Consider the following 17,124-nt stretch of genomic DNA (forward strand, 5'->3'; position numbering starts at 1 on the left):
GTATCTTGGATTTTCCCTGTTGGAGTACCTTAGAGAAAAATATTTCCATTTGCCAGGAATGGATCCCAGAAAAGCAGGGCTCAGCCTGTGGGGTCAGCAGGGACACACTACTCACCCCTGAGATGGGAGCTGGGCTTGAGTGCAGCATCCAAGGTAGCAGCTGGAGAAGCTGGAGAAGTCTTCCCTGTAGACACATCTGTAACACAACAGCCACAGAAGCTTCTGTCACCTGGTGCCTGCCCGCTTGTCTACAATTCTTCCTTGGTGGCACGCTGAGAACATACCTGCAGGAGGCTCCAAGGGCTTCAAAACTTTATTCATCCAAGCTGATGGAGAAGCCTTCCCAGCACCCTCATCTACAATGCAGCACAGATGAGAACATTTTCCAGTGTGTGCTGGGATCTCTTTCTGCCACAGGGAACTGGGCACTGCCAGGGAGTCGGGTAAGGCCATGGGAGCCAGATGTGAATAGACATGGCCAAAGCTGCCCAGGGGCCTGGGGAGCTCTGGGCTGGCTCCTGGTCACTCTCCACACTCTTTCCCTGCCCTCAGCAACATCCCTGGGAGGGGTGGCTGCAGCAGTGCAGGGACCTGGAACTCTCCCCCTCACACACAGAAGAAATCCTCCCTAAAGCATGGGGGAAAACTGCAGCAGGCAGTGCCACAGCTATCCATCCTGCCCTCCCTCTGTCCCTCCTGCCCTCCTTCTGTGGGGAAACCCCCCAGATCCCAAGGGCAAACAGCCAGGCCCTCTCAGGACACACTGGAGCCTTGCTCTCCCCCTCTGTCCTTTCCCCACCGTGGGCACCCCGTGCAGTCGCTCCCAGGTTTCAGGACATGTCTCCCATGGAGGGACCCCAGCAGGACTGCTCAGTGCCCTGAGCCTGCTCGGGATAATTCCCCTGGGCTGTGCCGCTCTAGTCCAGGCTGTGCCCGCACTGCCAAACAGCAGAGAGGGCAGCTGAAGCCTCAGCAGGGCTCAGGCCCAGAGGCACAGCAATTACCTCCTGTGCCTGTGCCTGGCATGGCCTCCCTTCCTGGAGCTGAGGCTGGCATGCAACCACTGCTTCCTCCGGGAAATGCTTCTTTCTCCACAGGCTCTCCTTTCATTTCTGGAGAATGGAAAAGAGACAGCTGGATCAGATGAAAACATTCCTGACTGGGAATGGGGAAGGGGACAATTTCAGGAGGCATCACTTGTGAAAGGAATGCACAAGGATCAGAAAACACCCAGGATTTTGGGACAACCCAAGGCTGCTTCCTTCCCCAAACAGCCCCAACATCTGATCTGCCTGGACACCAGGAAATTGCAGGGGATCTGAGGGTGGGCATGGCCTGTGGTGCAATTGGGGCTGTCTGCCAGCTGATGCCAAATGCCTTCCTGCAGAGGCTGGGCAGAAGCTGCAGCCAGGCCAGGCTGGGAAACAGCCCTGCAGGGCGTGAAAGCAGCAGCGGGGCAGCGAGGCTGCCATGGATCCCTTCCTGCTGTGCCGGGCACGGCGTGTCCAGATGTGCAGCCAAAGCCCCCGGCTGCTGAGTCCCAGGAGCAGCATGAGGGAAATGCACCCACCTTGTCTTCTCTGCAGACGTTCCTTCAGCATTTGCCACATGATTTCTAATGGGTCCTGGAATTTCCTGCCTGCCATGTCTTTGGTCTTTCCTGTCAGAGGACCTTAAGAGAAAGTAGTTCCATTTCCCAGGAATGGACCCCACAAAAGCAGGGCTCAGCCTGAGGGGTCAGCAGGGACACACTACTCACCCCTGCCATGGGAGCTGGCCTTTTGTGCAGCATCCAAGGAAGGAGTTGGTGAGGTCGTCCCTGCAGACACGCCTGTAACACAACAGCCACAGAAGCTTCTGTCACCTGGTTCTTAACAGTCAGTCAAACATTACGCCTTGGTGGGACAGTGAGAACATACCTGCAGAATGCTCAGAGGGCTTCACAACTTCAGAGCGCCAGGCTAATGGAGAATCCTTCCCAGCATCCCAGTCTGGAAGCAAACCAAGATGAGAACTGTTTCCATTGTGTGCCAGGGCTGGCTCTGGCCCTGGGCTGGCGGCAGGGCTCCCGCTCGGGGCTGCTCCTGTGCCTTGGGCCTCTGGGCACTCAGGGCCAGCTCCGCAGCAGCTGCAGCGCCAGGGACGTTGCTGCAGCAGTCCCGTTTCCCCGGGGCTCTGAACCAGCTCCAGAGGCCTGGAAGCCGAGGCGCCTCCAGCTTTGGCTGCTGCCGGGCCGGGCAAGGGCAGGCCCTGGGAGAAGAGCTGCTGCCACACAGCCCCGGCCAGGGCTGAGCCCGGCACAGCAATTACCTGCTGTGCCTGTGCCCGTGTCTGGCTTTGCCTTCCTTCCTGCAGCAGGGGCTGGCACCGAAGATGGAGTGCTTCCTTCAAGAAATACCACCTTCCACTGAAGCACTATGTCCATCTCTTGACAAAGGAAGGGAGACAGCTGCATCAGATGGAGCTGTTTCCCACTTGGGTGGTGGCATCAGAGGTAATATTTGTGAAATTTATGGAGCAGGAAAATGGCCAGGTTACAGTGGCATGATGAGAGCACTTCCACCACCAAACAGCCACCCTTTTCCTACTCTGCAGGGCTGGATATAGTGGGGGATCTCAGGGTGTGTTACAGTTTGGGCATGGCCTGTCAGCTGATGCCAAATGCCTTCCTGCAGAGGCTGGGCAGAAGCTGCAGCCAGGCCAGGCTGGCAAACAGCCCTGCAGGGCGTGAAAGCAGCAGCGGGGCAGCAAGGCTGCCATGGATCCCTTCCCGCTGTGCCGGGCACGGCGTGTCCAGATGTGCAGCCAAAGCCCCCGGCTGCTGACTCCCACGAGCAGCATGAGGGAAATGCACCCACCTTCTCTTGTCTGCAGGGGTTCCTTCAGCTCTTGCCTCATCTGTTTGGATGGTTCCAGGGATATCTTATCTGTTGTATCTTGGATTTTCCCTGTTGGAGTACCTTAGAGAAAAATATTTCCATTTGCCAGGAATGGATCCCAGAAAAGCAGGGCTCAGCCTGTGGGGTCAGCAGGGACACACTACTCACCCCTGAGATGGGAGCTGGGCTTGAGTGCAGCATCCAAGGTAGCAGCTGGAGAAGCTGGAGAAGTCTTCCCTGTAGACACATCTGTAACACAACAGCCACAGAAGCTTCCGTCACCTGGTGCCTGCCCGCTTGTCTACAATTCTTCCTTGGTGGCACGCTGAGAACATACCTGCAGGAGGCTCCAAGGGCTTCAAAACTTTATTCATCCAAGCTGATGGAGAAGCCTTCCCAGCACCCTCATCTACAATGCAGCACAGATGAGAACATTTTCCAGTGTGTGCTGGGATCTCTTTCTGCCACAGGGAACTGGGCACTGCCAGGGAGTCGGGTAAGGCCATGGGAGCCAGATGTGAATAGACATGGCCAAAGCTGCCCAGGGGCCTGGGGAGCTCTGGGCTGGCTCCTGGTCACTCTCCACACTCTTTCCCTGCCCTCAGCAACATCCCTGGGAGGGGTGGCTGCAGCAGTGCAGGGACCTGGAACTCTCCCCCTCACACACAGAAGAAATCCTCCCTAAAGCATGGGGGAAAACTGCAGCAGGCAGTGCCACAGCTATCCATCCTGCCCTCCCTCTGTCCCTCCTGCCCTCCTTCTGTGGGGAAACCCCCCAGATCCCAAGGGCAAACAGCCAGGCCCTCTCAGGACACACTGGAGCCTTGCTCTCCCCCTCTGTCCTTTCCCCACCGTGGGCACCCCGTGCAGTCGCTGTCAGGTTTCAGGACATGTCTCCCATGGAGGGACCCCAGCAGGACTGCTCAGTGCCCTGAGCCTGCTCGGGATAATTCCCCTGGGCTGTGCCGCTCTAGTCCAGGCTGTGCCCGCACTGCCAAACAGCAGAGAGGGCAGCTCAAGCCTCAGCAGGGCTCAGGCCCAGAGGCACAGCAATTACCTCCTGTGCCTGTGCCTGGCATGGCCTCCCTTCCTGGAGCTGAGGCTGGCATGCAACCACTGCTTCCTCCGGGAAATGCTTCTTTCTCCACAGGCTCTCCTTTCATTTCTGGAGAATGGAAAAGAGACAGCTGGATCAGATGAAAACATTCCTGACTGGGAATGGGGAAGGGGACAATTTCAGGAGGCATCACTTGTGAAAGGAATGCACAAGGATCAGAAAACACCCAGGATTTTGGGACAACCCAAGGCTGCTTCCTTCCCCAAACAGCCCCAACATCTGATCTGCCTGGACACCAGGAAATTGCAGGGGATCTGAGGGTGGGCATGGCCTGTGGTGCAATTGGGGCTGTCTGCCAGCTGATGCCAAATGCCTTCCTGCAGAGGCTGGGCAGAAGCTGCAGCCAGGCCAGGCTGGGAAACAGCCCTGCAGGGCGTGAAAGCAGCAGCGGGGCAGCAAGGCTGCCATGGATCCCTTCCTGCTGTGCCGGGCACGGCGTGTCCAGATGTGCAGCCAACGCCCCCGGCTACTGAGTCCCAGGAGCAGCATGAGGGAAATGCACCCACCTTGTCTTCTCTGCAGACGTTCCTTCAGCATTTGCCACATGATTTCTAATGGGTCCTGGAATTTCCTGCCTGCCATGTCTTTGGTCTTTCCTGTCAGAGGACCTTAAGAGAAAGTAGTTCCATTTCCCAGGAATGGACCCCAAAAAAGCAGGGCTCAGCCTGAGGGGTCAGCAGGGACACACTACTCACCCCTGCCATGGGAGCTGGCCTTTTGTGCAGCATCCAAGGTAGGAGTTGGTGAGGTCGTCCCTGCAGACACGCCTGTAACACAACAGCCACAGAAGCTTCTGTCACCTGGTTCTTAACAGTCAGTCAAACATTACGCCTTGGTGGGACAGTGAGAACATACCTGCAGAATGCTCAGAGGGCTTCACAACTTCAGAGCGCCAGGCTAATGGAGAATCCTTCCCAGCATCCCAGTCTGGAAGCAAACCAAGATGAGAACTGTTTCCATTGTGTGCCAGGGCTGGCTCTGGCCCTGGGCTGGTGGCAGGGCTCCCGCTCGGGGCTGCTCCTGTGCCTTGGGCCTCTGGGCACTCAGGGCCAGCTCCGCAGCAGCTGCAGCGCCAGGGACGTTGCTGCACCAGTCCCGTTTCCCCGGGGCTCTGAACCAGCTCCAGAGGCCTGGAAGCCGAGGCGCCTCCAGCTTTGGCTGCTGCCGGGCCGGGCAAGGGCAGGCCCTGGGGGAAGAGCTGCTGCCACACAGCCCCGGCCAGGGCTGAGCCTGGCACAGCAATTACCTGCTGTGCCTGTGCCCGTGTCTGGCTTTGCCTTCCTTCCTGCAGCAGGGGCTGGCACCGAAGATGGAGTGCTTCCTTCAAGAAATACCACCTTCCACTGAAGCACTATGTCCATCTCTTGACAAAGGAAGGGAGACAGCTGCATCAGATGGAGCTGTTTCCCACTTGGGTGGTGGCATCAGAGGTAATATTTGTGAAATTTATGGAGCAGGAAAATGGCCAGGTTACAGTGGCATGATGAGAGCACTTCCACCACCAAACAGCCACCCTTTTCCTACTCTGCAGGGCTGGATATAGTGGGGGATCTCAGGGTGTGTTACAGTTTGGGCATGGCCTGTCAGCTGATGCCAAATGCCTTCCTGCAGAGGCTGGGCAGAAGCTGCAGCCAGGCCAGGCTGGCAAACAGCCCTGCAGGGCGTGAAAGCAGCAGCGGGGCAGCAAGGCTGCCATGGATCCCTTCCTGCTGTGCCGGGCATGGCGTGTCCAGATGTGCAGCCAAAGACACCGGCTGCTGACTCCCACGAGCAGCATGAGGGAAATGCACCCACCTTCTCTTGTCTGCAGGGGTTCCTTCAGCTCTTGCCTCATCTGTTTGGATGGTTCCAGGGATATCTTATCTGTTGTATCTTGGATTTTCCCTGTTGGAGTACCTTAGAGAAAAATATTTCCATTTGCCAGGAATGGATCCCAGAAAAGCAGGGCTCAGCCTGTGGGGTCAGCAGGGACACACTACTCACCCCTGAGATGGGAGCTGGGCTTGAGTGCAGCATCCAAGGTAGCAGCTGGAGAAGCTGGAGAAGTCTTCCCTGTAGACACATCTGTAACACAACAGCCACAGAAGCTTCCGTCACCTGGTGCCTGCCCGCTTGTCTACAATTCTTCCTTGGTGGCACGCTGAGAACATACCTGCAGGAGGCTCCAAGGGCTTCAAAACTTTATTCATCCAAGCTGATGGAGAAGCCTTCCCAGCACCCTCATCTACAATGCAGCACAGATGAGAACATTTTCCAGTGTGTGCTGGGATCTCTTTCTGCCACAGGGAACTGGGCACTGCCAGGGAGTCGGGTAAGGCCATGGGAGCCAGATGTGAATAGACATGGCCAAAGCTGCCCAGGGGCCTGGGGAGCTCTGGGCTGGCTCCTGGTCACTCTCCACACTCTTTCCCTGCCCTCAGCAACATCCCTGGGAGGGGTGGCTGCAGCAGTGCAGGGACCTGGAACTCTCCCCCTCACACACAGAAGAAATCCTCCCTAAAGCATGGGGGAAAACTGCAGCAGGCAGTGCCACAGCTATCCATCCTGCCCTCCCTCTGTCCCTCCTGCCCTCCTTCTGTGGGGAAACCCCCCAGATCCCAAGGGCAAACAGCCAGGCCCTCTCAGGACACACTGGAGCCTTGCTCTCCCCCTCTGTCCTTTCCCCACCGTGGGCACCCCGTGCAGTCGCTGTCAGGTTTCAGGACATGTCTCCCATGGAGGGACCCCAGCAGGACTGCTCAGTGCCCTGAGCCTGCTCGGGATAATTCCCCTGGGCTGTGCCGCTCTAGTCCAGGCTGTGCCCGCACTGCCAAACAGCAGAGAGGGCAGCTCAAGCCTCAGCAGGGCTCAGGCCCAGAGGCACAGCAATTACCTCCTGTGCCTGTGCCTGGCATGGCCTCCCTTCCTGGAGCTGAGGCTGGCATGCAACCACTGCTTCGTCCGGGAAATGCTTCTTTCTCCACAGGCTCTCCTTTCATTTCTGGAGAATGGAAAAGAGACAGCTGGATCAGATGAAAACATTCCTGACTGGGAATGGGGAAGGGGACAATTTCAGGAGGCATCACTTGTGAAAGGAATGCACAAGGATCAGAAAACACCCAGGATTTTGGGACAACCCAAGGCTGCTTCCTTCCCCAAACAGCCCCAACATCTGATCTGCCTGGACACCAGGAAATTGCAGGGGATCTGAGGGTGGGCATGGCCTGTGGTGCAATTGGGGCTGTCTGCCAGCTGATGCCAAATGCCTTCCTACAGAGGCTGGGCAGAAGCTGCAGCCAGGCCAGGCTGGGAAACAGCCCTGCAGGGCGTGAAAGCAGCAGCGGGGCAGCAAGGCTGCCATGGATCCCTTCCTACTGTGCCGGGCACGGCGTTTCCAGATGTGCAGCCAAAGCCCCCGGCTACTGAGTCCCAGGAGCAGCATGAGGGAAATGCACCCACCTTGTCTTCTCTGCAGACGTTCCTTCAGCATTTGCCACATGATTTCTAATGGGTCCTGGAATTTCCTGCCTGCCATGTCTTTGGTCTTTCCTGTCAGAGGACCTTAAGAGAAAGTAGTTCCATTTCCCAGGAATGGACCCCACAAAAGCAGGGCTCAGCCTGAGGGGTCAGCAGGGACACACTACTCACCCCTGCCATGGGAGCTGGCCTTTTGTGCAGCATCCAAGGTAGGAGTTGGTGAGGTCGTCCCTGCAGACACGCCTGTAACACAACAGCCACAGAAGCTTCTGTCACCTGGTTCTTAACAGTCAGTCAAACATTACGCCTTGGTGGGACAGTGAGAACATACCTGCAGAATGCTCAGAGGGCTTCACAACTTCAGAGCGCCAGGCTAATGGAGAATCCTTCCCAGCATCCCAGTCTGGAAGCAAACCAAGATGAGAACTGTTTCCATTGTGTGCCAGGGCTGGCTCTGGCCCTGGGCTGGTGGCAGGGCTCCCGCTCGGGGCTGCTCCTGTGCCTTGGGCCTCTGGGCACTCAGGGCCAGCTCCGCAGCAGCTGCAGCGCCAGGGACGTTGCTGCAGCAGTCCCGTTTCCCCGGGGCTCTGAACCACCTCCAGAGGCCTGGAAGCCGAGGCGCCTCCAGCTTTGGCTGCTGCCGGGCCGGGCAAGGGCAGGCCCTGGGGGAAGAGCTGCTGCCACACAGCCCCGGCCAGGCCTGAGCCCGGCACAGCAATTACCTGCTGTGCCTGTGCCCGTGTCTGGCTTTGCCTTCCTTCCTGCAGCAGGGGCTGGCACCGAAGATGGAGTGCTTCCTTCAAGAAATACCACCTTCCACTGAAGCACTATGTCCATCTCTTGACAAAGGAAGGGAGACAGCTGCATCAGATGGAGCTGTTTCCCACTTGGGTGGTGGCATCAGAGGTAATATTTGTGAAATTTATGGAGCAGGAAAATGGCCAGGTTACAGTGGCATGATGAGAGCACTTCCACCACCAAACAGCCACCCTTTTCCTAATCTGCAGGGCTGGATATAGTGGGGGATCTCAGGGTGTGTTACAGTTTGGGCATGGCCTGTCAGCTGATGCCAAATGCCTTCCTGCAGAGGCTGGGCAGAAGCTGCAGCCAGGCCAGGCTGGCAAACAGCCCTGCAGGGCGTGAAAGCAGCAGCGGGGCAGCAAGGCTGCCATGGATCCCTTCCCGCTGTGCCGGGCACGGCGTGTCCAGATGTGCAGCCAAAGCCCCCGGCTGCTGAGTCCCAGGAGCAGCATGAGGGAAATGCACCCACCTTCTCTTGTCTGCAGGGGTTCCTTCAGCTCTTGCCTCATCTGTTTGGATGGTTCCAGGGATATCTTATCTGTTGTATCTTGGATTTTCCCTGTTGGAGTACCTTAGAGAAAAATATTTCCATTTGCCAGGAATGGATCCCAGAAAAGCAGGGCTCAGCCTGTGGGGTCAGCAGGGACACACTACTCACCCCTGAGATGGGAGCTGGGCTTGAGTGCAGCATCCAAGGTAGCAGCTGGAGAAGCTGGAGAAGTCTTCCCTGTAGACACATCTGTAACACAACAGCCACAGAAGCTTCTGTCACCTGGTGCCTGCCCGCTTGTCTACAATTCTTCCTTGGTGGCACGCTGAGAACATACCTGCAGGAGGCTCCAAGGGCTTCAAAACTTTATTCATCCAAGCTGATGGAGAAGCCTTCCCAGCACCCTCATCTACAATGCAGCACAGATGAGAACATTTTCCAGTGTGTGCTGGGATCTCTTTCTGCCACAGGGAACTGGGCACTGCCAGGGAGTCGGGTAAGGCCATGGGAGCCAGATGTGAATAGACATGGCCAAAGCTGCCCAGGGGCCTGGGGAGCTCTGGGCTGGCTCCTGGTCACTCTCCACACTCTTTCCCTGCCCTCAGCAACATCCCTGGGAGGGGTGGCTGCAGCAGTGCAGGGACCTGGAACTCTCCCCCTCACACACAGAAGAAATCCTCCCTAAAGCATGGGGGAAAACTGCAGCAGGCAGTGCCACAGCTATCCATCCTGCCCTCCCTCTGTCCCTCCTGCCCTCCTTCTGTGGGGAAACCCCCCAGATCCCAAGGGCAAACAGCCAGGCCCTCTCAGGACACACTGGAGCCTTGCTCTCCCCCTCTGTCCTTTCCCCACCGTGGGCACCCCGTGCAGTCGCTCCCAGGTTTCAGGACATGTCTCCCATGGAGGGACCCCAGCAGGACTGCTCAGTACCCGAGTGCCCTGAGCCTGCTCGGGATAATTCCCCTGGGCTGTGCCGCTCTAGTCCAGGCTGTGCCCGCACTGCCAAACAGCAGAGAGGGCAGCTCAAGCCTCAGCAGGGCTCAGGCCCAGAGGCACAGCAATTACCTCCTGTGCCTGTGCCTGGCATGGCCTCCCTTCCTGGAGCTGAGGCTGGCATGCAACCACTGCTTCCTCTGGGAAATGCTTCTTTCTCCGCAGGCTCTCCTTTCATTTCTGGAGAATGGAAAAGAGACAGCTGCATCAGATGAAAACATTCCTGACTGGGAATGGGGAAGGGGACAATTTCAGGAGGCATCACTTGTGAAAGGAATGCATAAGGATCAGAAAACACCCAGGATTTTGGGACAACCCAAGGCTGCTTCCTTCCCCAAACAGCCCCAACATCTGATCTGCCTGGACACCAGGAAATTGCAGGGGATCTGAGGGTGGGCATGGCCTGTGGTGCAATTGGGGCTGTCTGCCAGCTGATGCCAAATGCCTTCCTGCAGAGGCTGGGCAGAAGCTGCAGCCAGGCCAGGCTGGGAAACAGCCCTGCAGGGCGTGAAAGCAGCAGTGGGGCAGCGAGGCTGCCATGGATCCCTTCCCACTGTGCCGGGCACGGCGTGTCCAGATGTGCAGCCAAAGCCCCCGGCTGCTGACTCCCAGGGGAAGCATGAGGGAAATGCACCCACCTTCTCTTGTCTGCAGGGGTTCCTTCAGCTCTTGCCTCATCTGTTTGGATGGTTCCAGGGATATCTTATCTGTTGTATCTTGGATTTTCCCTGTTGGAGTACCTTAGAGAAAAATATTTCCATTTGCCAGGAATGGATCCCAGAAAAGCAGGGTTCAGCCTGTGGGGTCAGCAGGGACACACTACTCACCCCTGAGATGGGAGCTGGGCTTGAGTGCAGCATCCTAGGTAGCAGCTGGAGAAGCTGGAGAAGTCTTCCCTGTAGACACATCTGTAACACAACAGCCACAGAAGCTTCTGTCACCTGGTGCCTGCCCGCTTGTCTACAATTCTTCCTTGGTGGCACGCTGAGAACACACCTGCAGGAGGCTCCAAGGGCTTCAAAACTTTATTCATCCAAGCTGATGGAGAAGCCTTCCCAGCACCCTCATCTACAATGCAGCACAGATGAGAACATTTTCCAGTGTGTGCTGGGATCTCTTTCTGCCACAGGGAACTGGGCACTGCCAGGGAGTCGGGTAAGGCCATGGGAGCCAGATGTGAATAGACATGGCCAAAGCTGCCCAGGGGCCTGGGGAGCTCTGGGCTGGCTCCTGGTCCCTCTCCACAGTCTTTCCCTGCCCTCAGCAACATCCCTGGGAGGGGTGGCTGCAGCAGTGCAGGGACCTGGAACTCTCCCCCTCACACACAGAAGAAATCCTCCCTAAAGCATGGGGGAAAACTGCAGCAGGCAGTGCCACAGCTATCCATCCTGCCCTCCCTCTGTCCCTCCTGCCCTCCTTCTGTGGGGAAACCCCCCAGATCCCAAGGGCAAACAGCCAGGCCCTCTCAGGACACACTGGAGCCTTGCTCTCCCCCTCTGTCCTTTCCCCACCGTGGGCACCCCGTGCAGTCGCTCCCAGGTTTCAGGACATGTCTCCCATGGAGGGACCCCAGCAGGACTGCTCAGTGCCCTGAGCCTGCTCGGGATAATTCCCCTGGGCTGTGCTGCTCTAGTCCAGGCTGTGCCCGCACTGCCAAGCAGCAGAGAGGGCAGCTCAAGCCTCAGCAGGGCTCAGGCCCAGAGGCACAGCAATTACCTCCTGTGCCTGTGCCTGGCATGGCCTCCCTTCCTGGAGCTGAGGCTGGCATGCAACCACTGCTTCCTCCGGGAAATGCTTCTTTCTCCGCAGGCTCTCCTTTCATTTCTGGAGAATGGAAAAGAGACAGCTGCATCAGATGAAAACATTCCTGACTGGGAATGGGGAAGGGGACAATTTCAGGAGGCATCACTTGTGAAAGGAATGCATACGGATCAGAAAACACCCAGGATTTTGGGACAACCCAAGGCTGCTTCCTTCCCCAAACAGCCCCAACATCTGATCTGCCTGGACACCAGGAAATTGCAGGGGATCTGAGGGTGGGCATGGCCTGTGGTGCATTTGGGGCTGTCTGCCAGCTGATGCCAAATGCCTTCCTGCAGAGGCTGGGCAGAAGCTGCAGCCAGGCCAGGCTGGGAAACAGCCCTGCAGGGCATGAAAGCAGCAGCGGGGCAGCAAGGCTGCCATGGATCCCTTCCTGCTGTGCCGGGCACGGCGTGTCCAGATGTGCAGCCAAAGCCCCCGGCTGCTGAGTCCCAGGAGCAGCATGAGGGAAATGCACCCACCTTCTCTTCTCTGCAGACGTTCCTTCAGCATTTGCCACATGATTTCTAATGGGTCCTGGAATTTCCTGCCTGCCATGTCTTTGGTCTTTCCTGTCAGAGGACCTTAAGAGAAAGTAGTTCCATTTCCCAGGAATGGACCCCACAAAAGCAGGGCTCAGCCTGAGGGATCAGCAGGGACACACTACTCACCCCTGCCATGGGAGCTGGCCTTTTGTGCAGCATCCAAGGTAGGAGTTGGTGAGGTCGTCCCTGCAGACACGCCTGTAACACAACAGCCACAGAAGCTTCTGTCACCTGGTTCTTACCAGTCAGTCAAACATTACGCCTTGGTGGGACAGTGAGAACATACCTGCAGAATGCTCAGAAGGCTTCACAACTTCAGAGCGCCAGGCTAATGGAGAATCCTTCCCAGCATCCCAGTCTGGAAGCAAACCAAGATGAGAACTGTTTCCATTGTGTGCCAGGGCTGGCTCTGGCCCTGGGCTGGCGGCAGGGCTCCCGCTCGGGGCTGCTCCTGTGCCTTGGGCCTCTGGGCACTCAGGGCCAGCTCCGCAGCAGCTGCAGCGCCAGGGACGTTGCTGCACCAGTCCCGTTTCCCCGGGGCTCTGAACCAGCTCCAGAGGCCTGGAAGCCGAGGCGCCTCCAGCTTTGGCTGCTGCCGGGCCGGGCAAGGGCAGGCCCTGGGGGAAGAGCTGCTGCCACACAGCCCCGGCCAGGCCTGAGCCTGGCACAGCAATTACCTGCTGTGCCTGTGCCCGTGTCTGGCTTTGCCTTTCTTCCTGCAACAGGGGCTGGCACCGAAGATGGAGTGCTTCCTTCAAGAAATACCACCTTCCAATGAAGCACTATGTCCATCTCTTGACAAAGGAAGGGAGACAGCTGCATCAGATGGGGCTGTTTCCCACTTGGGTGGTGGCATCAGAGGTAATATTTGTGAAATTTATGGAGCAGGAAAATGGCCAGGTTACAGTGGCATGATGAGAGCACTTCCACCTCCAAACAGCCACCCTTTTCCTAATCTGCAGGGCTGGATATAGTGGGGGATCTCAGGGTGTGTTACAGTTTGGGCATGGCCTGTCAGCTGATGCCCAATAACTTCCGGCAGAGGCTGGGCAGAAGCTGCAGCCAGGCCAGGCTGGCAAACAGCCCTGCAGGGCGTGAAAGCAGCAGTGGGGCAGCGAGGCTGCCATGGATCCCTTCCCACTGTGCCGGGCACGGCGTGTCCAGATGTGCAGCCAAGGCTGCTGAGTCCCAGGGGAAGCATGAGGGAAATGCACCCACCTTCTCTTGTCTGCAGGGGTTCCTTCAGCTCTTGCCTCATCTGTTTGGATGGTTCCAGGGATATCTTATCTGTTGTATCTTGGATTTTCCCTGTTGGAGTACCTTAGAGAAAAATATTTCCATTTGCCAGGAATGGATCCCAGAAAAGCAGGGTTCAGCCTGTGGGGTCAGCAGGGACACACTACTCAGCCCTGAGATGGGAGCTGGGCTTGAGTGCAGCATCCAAGGTAGCAGCTGGAGAAGCTGGAGAAGTCTTCCCTGTAGACACATCTGTAACACAACAGCCACAGAAGCTTCTGTCACCTGGTGCCTGCCCGCTTGTCTACAATTCTTCCTTGGTGGCACGCTGAGAACACACCTGCAGGAGGCTCCAAGGGCTTCAAAACTTTATTCATCCAAGCTGATGGAGAAGCCTTCCCAGCACCCTCATCTACAATGCAGCACAGATGAGAACATTTTCCAGTGTGTGCTGGGATCTCTTTCTGCCACAGGGAACTGGGCACTGCCAGGGAGTCGGCTAAGGCCATGGGAGCCAGATGTGAATAGACATGGCCAAAGCTGCCCAGGGGCCTGGGGAGCTCTGGGCGGGCTCCTGGTCACTCTCCACACTCTTTCCCTGCCCTCAGCAACATCCCTGGGAGGGGTGGCTGCAGCAGTGCAGGGACCTGGGACTCTCCCCCTCACACACAGAAGAAATCCTCCCTAAAGCATGGGGGAAAACTGCAGCAGGCAGTGCCACAGCTATCCATCCTGCCCTCCCTCTGTCCCTCCTGCCCTCCTTCTGTGGGGAAACCCCCCAGATCCCAAGGGCAAACAGCCAGGCCCTCTCAGGACACACTGGAGCCTTGCTCTCCCCCTCTGTCCTTTCCCCACCGTGGGCACCCCGTGCAGTCGCTCCCAGGTTTCAGGACATGTCTCCCATGGAGGGACCCCAGCAGGACTGCTCAGTGCCCTGAGCCTGCTCGGGATAATTCCCCTGGGCTGTGCTGCTCTAGTCCAGGCTGTGCCCGCACTGCCAAACAGCAGAGAGGGCAGCTCAAGCCTCAGCAGGGCTCAGGCTCAGAGGCACAGCAATTACCTCCTGTGTCTGTGCCTGGCATGGCCTCCCTTCCTGGAGCTGAGGCTGGCATGCAACCACTGCTTCCTCTGGGAAATGCTTCTTTCACCGCAGGCTCTCCTTTCATTTCTGGAGAATGGAAAAGAGACAGCTGGATCAGATGAAAACATTCCTGACTGGGAATGGGGAAGGGGACAATTTCAGGAGGCATCACTTGTGAAAGGAATGCACAAGGATCAGAAAACACCCAGGATTTTGGGACAACCCAAGGCTGCTTCCTTCCCCAAACAGCCCCAACATCTGATCTGCCTGGACACCAGGAAATTGCAGGGGATCTGAGGGTGGGCATGGCCTGTGGTGCATTTGGGGCTGTCTGTCAGCTGATGCCAAATGCCTTCCTGCAGAGGCTGGGCAGAAGCTGCAGCCAGGCCAGGCTGGGAAACAGCCCTGCAGGGCATGAAAGCAGCAGCGGGGCAGCAAGGCTGCCATGGATCCCTTCCCGCTGTGCCGGGCACGACGTGTCCAGATGTGCAGCCAAAGCCCCCGGCTGCTGAGTCCCAGGAGCAGCATGAGGGAAATGCACCCACCTTCTCTTCTCTGCAGACGTTCCTTCAGCATTTGCCATATGATTTCTAATGGGTCCTGGAATTTCCTGCCTGCCATGTCTTTGGTCTTTCCTGTCAGAGGACCTTAAGAGAAAGTAGTTCCATTTCCCAGGAATGGACCCCACAAAAGCAGGGCTCAGCCTGAGGGGTCAGCAGGGACACACTACTCACCCCTGCCATGGGAGCTGGCCTTTTGTGCAGCATCCAAGGAAGGAGTTGGTGAGGTCGTCCCTGCAGACACGCCTGTAACACAACAGCCACAGAAGCTTCTGTCACCTGGTTCTTAACAGTCAGTCAAACATTACGCCTTGGTGGGACAGTGAGAACATACCTGCAGAATGCTCAGAGGGCTTCACAACTTCAGAGCGCCAGGCTAATGGAGAATCCTTCCCAGCATCCCAGTCTGGAAGCAAACCAAGATGAGAACTGTTTCCATTGTGTGCCAGGGCTGGCTCTGGCCCTGGGCTGGCGGCAGGGCTCCCGCTCGGGGCTGCTCCTGTGCCTTGGGCCTCTGGGCACTCAGGGCCAGCTCCGCAGCAGCTGCAGCGCCAGGGACGTTGCTGCACCAGTCCCGTTTCCCCGGGGCTCTGAACCAGCTCCAGAGGCCTGGAAGCCGAGGCGCCTCCAGCTTTGGCTGCTGCCGGGCCGGGCAAGGGCAGGCCCTGGGAGAAGAGCTGCTGCCACACAGCCCCGGCCAGGCCTGAGCCCAGCACAGCAATTACCTGCTGTGCCTGTGCCCGTGTCTGGCTTTGCCTTCCTTCCTGCAGCAGGGGCTGGCACCGAAGATGGAGTGCTTCCTTCAAGAAATACCACCTTCCAATGAAGCACTATGTCCATCTCTTGACAAAGGAAGGGAGAAAGCTGCATCAGATGGGGCTGTTTCCCACTTGGGTGGTGGCATCAGAGGTAATATTTGTGAAATTTATGGAGCAGGAAAATGGCCAGGTTACAGTGGCATGATGAGAGCACTTCCACCTCCAAACAGCCACCCTTTTCCTAATCTGCAGGGCTGGATATAGTGGGGGATCTCAGGGTGTATTACAGTTTGGGCATGGCCTGTCAGCTGATGCCCAATAACTTCCGGCAGAGGCTGGGCAGAAGCTGCAGCCAGGCCAGGCTGGGAAACAGCCCTGCAGGGCGTGAAAGCAGCAGCGGGGCAGCGAGGCTGCCATGGATCCCTTCCCACTGTGCCGGGCACGGCGTGTCCAGATGTGCAGCCAAAGCCCCCGGCTGCTGACTCCCAGGGGAAGCATGAGGGAAATGCACCCACCTTCTCTTGTCTGCAGGGGTTCCTTCAGCTCTTGCCTCATCTGTTTGGATGGTTCCAGGGATATCTTATCTGTTGTATCTTGGATTTTCCCTGTTGGAGTACCTTAGAGAAAAATATTTCCATTTGCCAGGAATGGATCCCAGAAAAGCAGGGTTCAGCCTGTGGGGTCAGCAGGGACACACTACTCACCCCTGAGATGGGAGCTGGGCTTGAGTGCAGCATCCAAGGTAGCAGCTGGAGAAGCTGGAGAAGTCTTCCCTGTAGACACATCTGTAACACAACAGCCACAGAAGCTTCTGTCACCTGGTGCCTGCCCGCTTGTCTACAATTCTTCCTTGGTGGCACGCTGAGAACACACCTGCAGGAGGCTCCAAGGGCTTCAAAACTTTATTCATCCAAGCTGATGGAGAAGCCTTCCCAGCACCCTCATCTACAATGCAGCACAGATGAGAACATTTTCCAGTGTGTGCTGGGATCTCTTTCTGCCACAGGGAACTGGGCACTGCCAGGGAGTCGGGTAAGGCCATGGGAGCCAGATGTGAATAGACATGGCCAAAGCTGCCCAGGGGCCTGGGGAGCTCTGGGCGGGCTCCTGGTCACTCTCCACACTCTTTCCCTGCCCTCAGCAACATCCCTGGGAGGGGTGGCTGCAGCAGTGCAGGGACCTGGGACTCTCCCCCTCACACACAGAAGAAATCCTCCCTAAAGCATGGGGGAAAACTGCAGCAGGCAGTGCCACAGCTATCCATCCTGCCCTCCCTCTGTCCCTCCTGCCCTCCTTCTGTGGGGAAACCCCCCAGATCCCAAGGGCAAACAGCCAGGCCCTCTCAGGACACACTGGAGCCTTGCTCTCCCCCTCTGTCCTTTCCCCACCGTGGGCACCCCGTGCAGTC

The 17,124-nt window shown here is 57.4% G+C and overlaps 1 protein-coding gene across 3 annotated transcripts in view; it reads right to left on the bottom strand.

Moving 5' to 3' along the window:
• The window catches only part of LOC135307124 (uncharacterized), a 142,130-nt gene that overhangs the window by 25,759 nt on the left and 99,247 nt on the right, over nucleotides 1-17,124 (bottom strand). The gene's annotated exons all lie outside the window — the stretch shown is intronic.

This window comes from Passer domesticus, chromosome 9 (assembly GCF_036417665.1).
Source record: "Passer domesticus isolate bPasDom1 chromosome 9, bPasDom1.hap1, whole genome shotgun sequence".
Taxonomy (NCBI): domain Eukaryota; kingdom Metazoa; phylum Chordata; class Aves; order Passeriformes; family Passeridae; genus Passer; species Passer domesticus.